The 11,718-nt window shown below is 34.9% G+C and overlaps 1 long non-coding RNA gene across 1 annotated transcript; it reads left to right on the plus strand.

Annotated features, from left to right (window-relative positions):
- Positions 1–805: 805 nt before the first annotated feature.
- On the plus strand, positions 806–3,767 carry LOC127867528 (uncharacterized). The gene is made up of 3 exons (XR_008043538.1): positions 806–1,367; positions 2,617–2,801; positions 3,216–3,767. It is a non-coding gene; the product is annotated as an uncharacterized LOC127867528 (long non-coding RNA).
- Positions 3,768–11,718: the final 7,951 nt, after the last annotated feature.

Raw genomic sequence — 11,718 nt, forward strand, 5'->3', positions numbered from 1 at the left:
ATGTTGTTATACAACCGAAAGTGAAAGTACAGTTTTAAAAAAATGAATAAAGAGCGAAATTGTTGAAAACTTACAAAAATTTTAATTGATACTAACATAAGACCGTAAGACTGAACAAAATTATACTTAACTTTTAAATCATAACATGAAAGTTTACTTATAAAGCAAAGTCTTCATTCATCCGCGGACTTCTTTGTGTCGTAGTCATAAATGCCTCCAAATGGAGGTGCGTGATGCGTCTAAGTATAGAGGTGACAATAACGTAGTGACGTCACCATTTATGTATAGAATGAGGGTCCTCCATTCAGCAGAGCAAACATAGGCATTCAACTCTTCTTGTGCATAATAAATAGAGAATATATGGTTGGTGACTTTTGATATCATGTGATATAAGACGAGTCTGATATGGCGTAGGAAAAGGCCAGGCTTGCCGAGCCTTTTCACACGCCATATCGGACGAGTCTTATATCACATGATATCAAAGGTCACCAACCATATATTCTATTTATTATGCCACATTTTAAAGTAAATAAGAAAATATTCACAAAACAAACAAAAACAAACAACCGCTAAATTCATTGATAAATATGCAAATTAGTAGCAACCTGATTACATCCGCTAGCGTCTATGCATATATATTTACACATAAAAAATAGTTCGAAAGTAAGCAACAATCAATCAAATTTAAACGCACATAATACAAAAACTAAAGCGAGAAATCGAAACTTAAAAGAACAATTTCTGCACTAAAAACACAATACCAATATTTTTTACAATAACACATTCGACATGTACTTCCAAGAGTAGATATCTACACACCAACCGCTATTTTCCAAGCGAATGTGTAGAGTGAAAATTTCAAACAATAAATACAATAATCAAATGGAACGGGATTTAAACGTAGTGTGCAATTTGGAAGTGATAAGGGTGATTTATTTTTCAACTTGTCCATCTCCGTAATATACGTTTAGTTGTGAGATGTTCACAGTTTTCCCCAAAAAACAGGCCTTCACGTGCGAAATCAAAGTGGGTGGGGAACGTGTATTTCGAGTCGCTGGAACTTCATAATGAAGCTGCTTTTGTGCAATATTCAGCGACGTTACCAGCTGTGTGTTAGACGAAACGAAAATGCTTTGGTTTTGCATCGTGTTTTGAGACTGTCAGGGTGACATGATGGATTAATTGCTGTTTGACTGACAATAAATGAACATGTTTGTGTTTGGAGATTGCTGAGGTTAATATCTTCACAATTGGGAAATCCCAACATAAGTTGACTGCCAGTTTGACCACTGATCTGCATAATATCAGTGGGAGAGCATGCTGAATCCCGCAGCTTCTGCACCATATGTTTCCTGGCCGAGTGGTTGGTAAGTTTCATTGTTATGTATGCATGCTTAAACACACATGTTTCATTATTTGTGCCATTTTTTTACACCCATTCTCATGCTGATGAACCAATGATCAGTGCCAGTTGTTCTACTTTCGCGAACTGTTTATTCAAAATTGTGGAAAAATGAGTTGCACACTGTTCGAAATTGTGAAAAAATGAGACACGCACTGTACCAAAATTTGAAAAAATGAGTCGCGCACTGTTCAAAATTGTGGGAAACAGTTGCCCACTGTTCATTATGATTTCAAAATTGTGGAAAAATGAGTCGCACACTTTTCATAAATTAAATTTTGAAAAAATGAGTCACGCGATGTACAAAATTTGTAAAATGAGTTGCTCACTGTTCAAATTTTTGCAAAAAAATAAGTCATGCACTGTTCATTCAAAATTGTGGAAAAATGAGTTGCGCACTGTTCAAAATTGTGAAAAAATCATGTCACGCGCTCTACAAAATTTGGAATAATCATTTGCGCACTGTTCAAAAATGGGGGACAATTTTGTGGGGCACTGTTCATTCAAAATTACAAAAAAATAAGTCACAAACTCTTCAAATTGTGAAAACACATGAGTTGCGCATTGTTCAAAATTTGTAAAAATGAGTCGCGCACTGTTCAAAATTTGGAAAAAAAAGGAGTCGCGCACTGTTTATTCAACATGGTGGAAAAATGAGTCGCGCACTGTTCACAATTTAAAAAAATGAGTTGCACACTGTTCAAAATTGTGAACAAATTGAGTCACGCACTGTTCATAAAAAAATTCACTGTTGAAAACTGTGAAAAAATGAGTTGCGCGCTGTGCAACTTTTTTGAAAACATGTGCCGAAAACTGTTCAAAATTGTGTCGCCCACAGATCAACATTGTGAAAAAATGAGTTGCAAACTTTTTTTAAATTGTGAAAATTTGAGTCCCGAACTTCTTTAAATTGTGAAAATTTGAGTCGCAAATTTCTCAAATTAGGAAAACAAACACATATTCTCTTAATAAGCAAAAAAAGCCCCAAGTCCATAATAAAAATATTTAAAGTTAAAAGAAATTCTTAATTATTTTTATATAAAGTGGAGTTTATACATTTTCATTTTGTATAAATAATATTGTGTCTATTAAAGTTGTAATTTGTTCAAGTTGTGCCATAAAAATGTTATTAAAACACTCTATTTTGAAATGTTATCTCCTGTTGGATTTGTTTTATTTTATAATAATATGAAATGTTTTTCTTTTAATGGCAGAAAGTTGCGACCACACATTCCATGGGTGATGATATCTACCAAAATTCTTGGCGGCACAGTTCTACCCTTGTCAGTTGCACTTGTCCGTGTCTTTCTCTGCCTCTCAACCAACTCAAGATATCCCCCCCCCCAACTGCATCCCGGCACAGCTTCACATCAACCCATCTAATTAATTTGTCGGAAAGGTAATACTTTTTTGTCGACAAATTTATTTTTGAGAGTATTTATGTAATTGATTTATCTGAACATGTTATAAATCTATATGTCACTATATTTATAAATTTTCAATTTTAATACAAATTATATATCTGGATTTTTATATTTAACCGTTTGCATGCTGGGAAATTTGTCGTCTGCTAAAATGTCGTCTGCTGAATTTGTAAAATAAGCATTTTCTTCATTTTTTTCAAAGATTACTATCAGAATAGCAAACAGTTTGGAACCAGATGAGACGCCACGTTTTGTGGCGTCTCATCTGGATCCAAACTGTTTGCAAAGGCCTTCAAAATTCGGTTCAAGCACTGAAAGGGTTAAAGCAGTTATGCAATGAATGTTTGATGATGTTTTTTCTTCTAAAGGAATCTTTATTTTATTTTCAGGTTGACCACACAAATTTCCTGTTTGGTTGTGGAGATAGAATCATTTTTTTTGTGAAAGTTTGATTTCAGACACTTAAAAATTGAAATTGTCATGTATTATTAGGCATGGCAGGCATTAGCAAAGCATCTCAATCAAGTATTAATTATTTTACTTTGTCAATGTTAATTCTTTGTGTATGCTATTCACCTGTTTGCCTTGCTTTTTATAAGAATGACACAAAAAAGGAAAGCATTTGTAAAGTATTAGTTCTAATTTTTTTTAAATATAATCTTAGACGAGATGTTTAGTGAATATTTGTCATAAATTCTTCTTTAACTTGATCAAATCTGTCATATTTTATTTAAAACGTGTTAAGTATATTTGTGTTACGTTTTAAATGTTTATCATTACTGTTTTAAATTGTGTTCATCTGCAGCCAATGAATGGTAGGCTAGCGGTGCACATTTGTATTTGTTTAATTTTTTTCCATTGATTAATGCTCATTTAATTTATATTTCCCTATAGATATATACTTAATAAAGTGTTAGTTTTGTTTAAAAAAACAACTTATTGTTTATTAATGTTATAACTTCTGAATAAAATATGAATCTCTGTTTGTTTCCATTTAAATCAAAGAAGCGACATACCGGTTAGCCTTATTTGTAAAGAGTTAGACACTCGCTCATACAAAATGACAAGAGTTAGGAGCATTGTCGCAAAGGATGTCGCAAAGTCGTTTGCATTGAACATCCGAGTCCAAAAATGACAAGAGTTAGAAAAAAATTGCTTTAATAGTGTTTCATGGTGCAAGCAGTCAATAAACCTTAATTTATTCACAAGAAAAATGACAAGAGTTAGAAAGAAACACGTGCTTTAACTGTGTTTTCGGTCACGAGCGGTCAATATACTTTATATATTTACATGCAAAATGACAAAAGTTAGAAAAAAACCTGTCGTTTGCATTGAACATCTGAGTCCAAAAATGACAAGAGTTAGAAAAAATTGCTTTTAATAGTGTTTCACGGTGCAAGCAGTCAATAAACCATAATTTATTCACAAGAAAAATGACAAGAGTTAGAAAGAAACACGTGCTTTAACTGTGTGTTAGGTCACGAGCGGTCAATATACTTTATATATTTACATGCAAAATGACAAGAGTTAGAAAAAAACCTGTGGTTTGCATTGAACATCTGAGTCCAAAAATGACAAGAGTTAGAAAAAATTGCTTTAATAGCGTTTAACGTGAGTCCAAAAATGACAAGAGTTAGAAAAAATTGCTTTAATAGTGTTTCACGGTGCAAGCAGTCAATAAACCTAAATTTATTCACAAGAAAAATGATAAGAGTTAGATAGAAACACGTGCTTTAACTGTATTTTCGGTCACGAGCGGTCAATATACTGTATATATTTACACGCAAAATGACAAGAGTTAGAAAAAAATCCTTTCGTTTTCATTGAACATCTGAGTCCAAAAATGACAAGAGTTAGATAAAATGGCTTTAATAGTGTTTCAAGGTGCAAGCAGTCAACACACCTAAATTTATTCACAAGAAAAATGACAAGAGTTAGAAAGAAACAGGTGCTTTAACTGTGTTTTCGGTCACGAGCGGTCTATATACTTTATATATTTACATGCAAAATGACAAGAGTTAGAAAAAAACCTGTCTTTTGCATTGAACATCTGAGTCCAAAAATGACAAGAGTTGGAAAAAATTGCTTTTAATAGTGTTTCACGGTGCAAGCAGTCAATAAACCATAATTTATTCACAAGAAAAATGACAAGAGTTAGAAAGAAACACGTGCTTTAACTGTGTGTTAGGTCACGAGCGGTCAATATACTTTATATATTTACATGCAAAATGACAAGAGTTAGAAAAAAACCTGTGGTTTGCATTGAACATCTGAGTCCAAAAATGACAAGAGTTAGAAAAAATTGCTTTAATAGCGTTTCACGTGAGTCCAAAAATGACAAGAGTTAGAAAAAATTGCTTTAATAGTGTTTCACGGTGCAAGCAGTCAATAAACCTAAATTTATTCACAAGAAAAATGACAAGAGTTAGATAGAAACACGTGCTTTAACTGTATTTTCGGTCACGAGCGGTCAATATACTTTATATATTTACACGCAAAATGACAAGAGTTAGAAAAAATCCTTTCGTTTTCATTGAACATCTGAGTCCAAAAATGACAAGAGTTAGATAAAATGGCTTTAATAGTGTTTCAAGGTGCAAGCAGTCAACACACCTAAATTTATTCACAAGAAAAATGACAAGAGTTAGAAAGAAACACGTGCTTTAACTGTGTTTCCGGTCACGAGCGGTCAATATACTTTATATATTTACATGCACAATGACAAGAGTTAGAAAAAAAACCTGTCTTTTGCATTGAACATCTGAGTCCAAAAATGACAAGAGTTGGAAAAAATTGCTTTAATAGTGTTTCACGTTGCAAGCGGTCAATAAACCTTAATTTATTCACAAGAAAAATGACAAGAGTTAGAAAGAAACAGGTGCTTTAACTGTGTTTTCGGTCACGAGCGGTCTATATACTTTATATATTTACATGCAAAATGACAAGAGTTAGAAAAAAAATCTGTCTTTTGCATTGAACATCTGAGTCCAAAAATGACAAGAGTTGGAAAAAATTGCTTTTAATAGTGTTTCACGGTGCAAGCAGTCAATAAACCATAATTTATTCACAAGAAAAATGACAAGAGTTAGAAAGAAACACGTGCTTTAACTGTGTGTTAGGTCACGAGCGGTCAATATACTTTATATATTTACATGCAAAATGACAAGAGTTAGAAAAAAACCTGTGGTTTGCATTGAACATCTGAGTCCAAAAATGACAAGAGTTAGAAAAAATTGCTTTAATAGCGTTTCACGTGAGTCCAAAAATGACAAGAGTTAGAAAAAATTGCTTTAATAGTGTTTCACGGTGCAAGCAGTCAATAAACCTAAATTTATTCACAAGAAAAATGACAAGAGTTAGATAGAAACACGTGCTTTAACTGTATTTTCGGTCACGAGCGGTCAATATACTTTATATATTTACACGCAAAATGACAAGAGTTAGAAAAAATCCTTTCGTTTTCATTGAACATCTGAGTCCAAAAATGACAAGAGTTAGATAAAATGGCTTTAATAGTGTTTCAAGGTGCAAGCAGTCAACACACCTAAATTTATTCACAAGAAAAATGACAAGAGTTAGAAAAAAACCTGTCGTTTGCATTGAACATCTGAATCCAAAATGACAAGAGTTAGAAAAAATTGCTTTAATAGTGTTTCACGGTGCAAGCAGTCAATAAACCTAAATTTATTCACAAGAAAAATGACAAGAGTTAGAAAGAAACACGTGCTTTAACTGTGTTTTCGGTCACGAGCGGTCAATATACTTTATATATTTACATGCAAAATGACAAGAGTTAGAAAAAAAACCTGTCTTTTGCATTGAACATCTGAGTCCAAAAATGACAAGAGTTAGAAAAAATTGCTTTAATAGTGTTTCACGTTGCAAGCGGTCAATAAACCTTAATTTATTCACAAGAAAAATGACAAGAGTTAGAAAGAAACAGGTGCTTTAACTGTGTTTTCGGTCACGAGCGGTCTATATACTTTATATATTTACATGCAAAATGACAAGAGTTAGAAAAAAACCTGTCGTTTGCATTGAACATCTGAATCCAAAATCACAAGAGTTAGAAAAAATTGCTTTAATAGTGTTTCACGGTGCAAGCAGTCAATAAACCTAAATTTATTCACAAGAAAAATGACAAGAGTTAGAAAGAAACACGTGCTTTAACTGTGTTTTAGGTCACGAGCGGTCAATATACTTTATATATTTACATGCAAAATGACAGAGTTAGAAGAGTTGAGAGAGGCCAGCAGTAAATATACGTATTTATTCGAATGGAAAAATGACAAGAGTTAGAAGAAACATATCATTTAATTGTGTTTCACGAGGCCAGCAGTCAATTTACTCAATTTATTCAAATGCAAAATGACAACAGCTAGAAAAACACTTGCTTTAATTGTGTATCACGAGGCCAGCATTAAATATACGTCATTTATTCACGTGCAAAATGACAAGAGCTAGAAAAACATATCGTTTAGTTGTGTTTCACGAGGCCAGCAGTCAATTTACTTCATTTATTCAAATGCAAAATTACAAATGCTAGAAAAACACATGCTTTAATTGTGTATCACGAGGCCAGCAGTAAATATACTTCATTTATTCACCTGCACAATGACAAAAGATATTAAAAGCAATTCTTTAATTGTGTTTCATGGTGCCAGCAGTCAATAATACTTAATTTATTCATATGCAAAATAACAAGAGTTTAGAAGAAACTTATCGTTTAATTGTGTTTTATGTCGCGAGCAGTAAATATACTTCATTATTTACATGCAAAATGACAAGAGCTAGAAAAAGCACATGCCGGTACGCGGTGACCCCAGCTTTATTTGATTATGTTTGCATGTTGTTATGTATTGTGTAATGCTGTTTTTTTGTATCGTGCAGTGCGGTTTTGGCCATTGATCACTTGCAATAAATAAAGGACCACATGCTAGTGTATAATGAGAGAGCAATACTGCAATAGTTTCAATGATATACAATATAATTGAAGGTCGCGGTGGTGTAATGGATTTGTTGTCCGCCTAGCGATCGGGAGTTTGTGGGTTCGATCCCTACTCGGGGAGCGTTCTCATTATCTCTTCGATAGATACCAAGTTCTGGTTCTTCCCAGGAAACGGACTCGAGAGTGTCTCAATAAGCCTTAGGATTTTGATGTAATCGAGCAAAAATAAATAAGCTTAAATTAGTTCAAACATTAACTTATGTAATTGATATCATTTGGCAAATGTATGAAGCCGTTTTACGATGGAAGTAATTAGTAAGCTTTAATAACGCCTTTGAGAGCATACTCAAGACACAACAGTGATTCACTATAGCAAAAATATATGCATAATTTATTTATAGAGCTTGAATTATACAAAAACAATACATAATACAAAAGGCTGTCACATACATGTTATGCCGAGGATGAGCAAATGTATGAAGCTCTTTTACGATGGAAGTTATAGTACTTTAATTACGCCAGTAGAAATTTAAAAATTTATGTTTTAGTACATTTTTAATTGTAATGAATATATTCATGTTTCATCATATTTGTAAATTAGATGTTACACATATCTCATTAACTGTGAATTCGAGTATTGGTATGCTTCTGTTTTATCCCCACGCTTTTTGAAAAAAAGGTGGGGATATTGTGGTTATCTCTGCCGTCCGTCTGTCCGTCCGTCCTGGCCACTATCTCCTCCTACACTAAAAGCACTAGAACCTTGAAACTTACACACATGGTAGCTATGAGCATATGTGCGACCCTGCACTATTTGGAATTTTGATCTGACCCCTGGGTCAAAAGTTATAGCGGTTGGGGTGGGGCCGCGTCAGAAATTATCACTCATTTTTTAGGTTATTTTACATTTACTTCTTTATTTCTACACCGATTCACTTCAAATTGATACTGGACCTCTCTTATGACAATACGGTCAATCTCAACCATGCATGGCCCCATTCCCAACCCTGGGGCGCCCCGCCCACATAGGCCACACCCACCAAAAATTTCCATTTACTATAATTTTTTCATTTCTACACGGATTCACTTCAAATTGATACTGAACTTTTGTTATGACATTAGGGTCAATCTCAACTATGCATGGCCCCAATCCCAACCCTGGGGCGCCCGCCCACATAGGCCACACCCACCAAAAAATTCCATTTACTATAATTTTTTCATTTCTACACGGATTCACTTCAAATTGATACTGAACTTCTCTTATGACATTAGGGTCAATCTCAACTATGCATGGCCCCATAACCAACCCTGGGGCCCGCCCACATAGACCACACCCACCCAAAATTGCCTTTACTATAATTTCTTCATTTCTACACCGATTCACTTCAAATTGATACTGAACCTCTCTTATGACAATACGGTCAATCTCAACTATGCATGGCCCCATTACCAACCCTGGGGCCCCGCCCACATAGACCACACCCGCCCAAAATTGCCTTTTACTATAATTTCTTCATTTCTACACCGATTCACTTCAAATTGATACTGAACTTCTCTTATGACAATACGGTCAATCTCAACTATGCATGGCACAATTACCAACCCTGGGGCGCCCTGCCCACATATGTCACACCCACCCAACATTGCCTTTTACTATAACTTCTTCATTTCTACACCAATTCACTTCTAATTGATGATGAACTTCTCTTATGACAATACCATCAATCTCAGCTATGCATGGCCCCATTACCAACCCTGGGGCACACCTAGGTCAAACATTCGGCGTGGGGATACGCGTCGGCCTCTGCCGCGCCATTTCTAGTTTAATTTTATTAGTATTCTGCTTTAACTAAGTTGGGTCAGGCTCTTAATTTCTGTCAACGGAATGAAATATCAGCATCTTCCTGCATCATGTACACTCAGTGACCCTGTGATAATCCTCCTTGCATCCTCCTAGAATCCTCCTCATGTGATTATCCTCCTTGCATCCTCCTACTGTGATTATCCACGTTGCATCCTCCAACTATAATTATCCTCCTTGCATCCTCCTGTGATTATCCTCCTTGCATCCTCCTTCTGAGATTATCCTCCTTGAATTCCCCTCCTGAGATTATCCTCCTTGCATCCTCCTCCTGTGATTATCCTCTTCCTGTGATTATCCTCCTTGCATCCTCCTCCTGTGATTATCCTCTTCCTGTGATTATCCTCCTTGCATCCTCCTTCTGAGATTATCCTCCTTGAATTCCCCTCCTGTGATTATCCTCCTTGCATCCTCCTCCTGTGATTATCCTCTTCCTGTGATTATCCTCCTTGCATTCTCATCCTGTGATTATCCTCCTTGCATTCCCCTCTTGTGATTATCCTCCTTGCATCCTCCTCCTGAGATTATCCTCCTTGCATCCTCCTCCTGTGATTATCCTCTTCCTGTGATTATCCTCCTTGCATTCCCCTCTTGTGATTATCCTCCTTGCATTCCCCTCTTGTGATTATCCTCCTTGCATCCTCCTCCTGAGATTATCCTCCTTGCATCCTCCTCATGATTATCCTCCTTGCATTTTATCACACAATCCATGTATGATTACAATATGATGATTACAACAGACTTGCATTTACATAACAGCAGCCACAATTACCTTAGGCTGGTTGTAATGAAGTGCAAATCTGCTTATTGATCACTTCCACATTCACCGAAATTTAATCTGAACACACACAGAAGTGTTGTTTTCAATGCCGAGTGTGGTACATCATTTTAACAACTTCAGTATTATTAAAAGAAACATTGTAAATGTCTACTGTACAAAATATACATGCTTTAGGCCTTAGGCTATGGGGAACAGTTTCCCATACAGCCACTGGACCCTTTTGTTGTTGACAATATTTGAGCCTGATTCGATAACAAACAAGAACATATAAATAAATTGATTATGTTTCTACTATTACCATATGTTTGCTACATAACAAGCTATTATATGTACCTACTTAATGAAAATGTTTGTTTATGTCTATAACTGATGTTCTAGTTAAGAGTAAGGGTGTCACGTTTACAGATTTTTCTAAACGTTTAAACGAAATGAAATAAACGAAATGTTCCCGTTTAAACGGTATCAGGGGTTTTTCTGCCTATTTTGGGAAAAGGAGTCTGACCAAATTGGGAATTTTTTATTGACAAAATTGGTCATTTTGGGAATTTTTGCTTCGATGAAACGGCTCATTTGGGAAAAAAATGTGAATTAATCATGCTTAAAAAATTCAGTGGTTTAACAAATAAATTTGTTTTTATTTGGTTATTTTGTCTTCTTTTTGTAAACAGATGCAATATTGGGCATGTTCAACGTTAATTCAATTACTGCAGTTTTGTTTTTCAGTTACAGTTACACTCTGTGATAAGAACTAAACAGTTAAAACCTTATAGCAAATATTTTGACCAAAACAAACACTGGTTAGTCACACAAGTTATAAGACACTTCATTCTTAAAAAAAAATTTTTGGAAATTGTTTTTTTTAATTTAATTTCGGTTTGGGATCGGGTCCGTTTGCTTTGGGAGTGCCTCCGTTGTCCGGAGGCGCAGACAGTGCTGAAAAACCCCTGGGTATCCCTATGTCCGTTTTAAAATCATCACGCATCAGTGCCATCACTTCTTCAAACTGAAAGAAGTACTTATTTCCTGATAATATATTTAGTGCATATCCCATTCGCACATGATGTCATACTAAAACCAACTGTTCTCATCGTTGTCTAACCAATGGGTTACAATTTGTCTACTTACATGCCGTAATATTTTGACACGAATGTGAATTATTTACCAACATTCCTTAAACAAGAGTAAACCAGTTTTCAATTATTTAACGTTCTACTTATAGCACGATGTATATCAAAAGATGCATACTTAAATTTTAGTAAAATGTTCCTATACGGAGATTGTTCGCCATATCTCGAGAAATGA

Source organism: Dreissena polymorpha, chromosome 1, assembly GCF_020536995.1.
Source record: "Dreissena polymorpha isolate Duluth1 chromosome 1, UMN_Dpol_1.0, whole genome shotgun sequence".
Taxonomy (NCBI): domain Eukaryota; kingdom Metazoa; phylum Mollusca; class Bivalvia; order Myida; family Dreissenidae; genus Dreissena; species Dreissena polymorpha.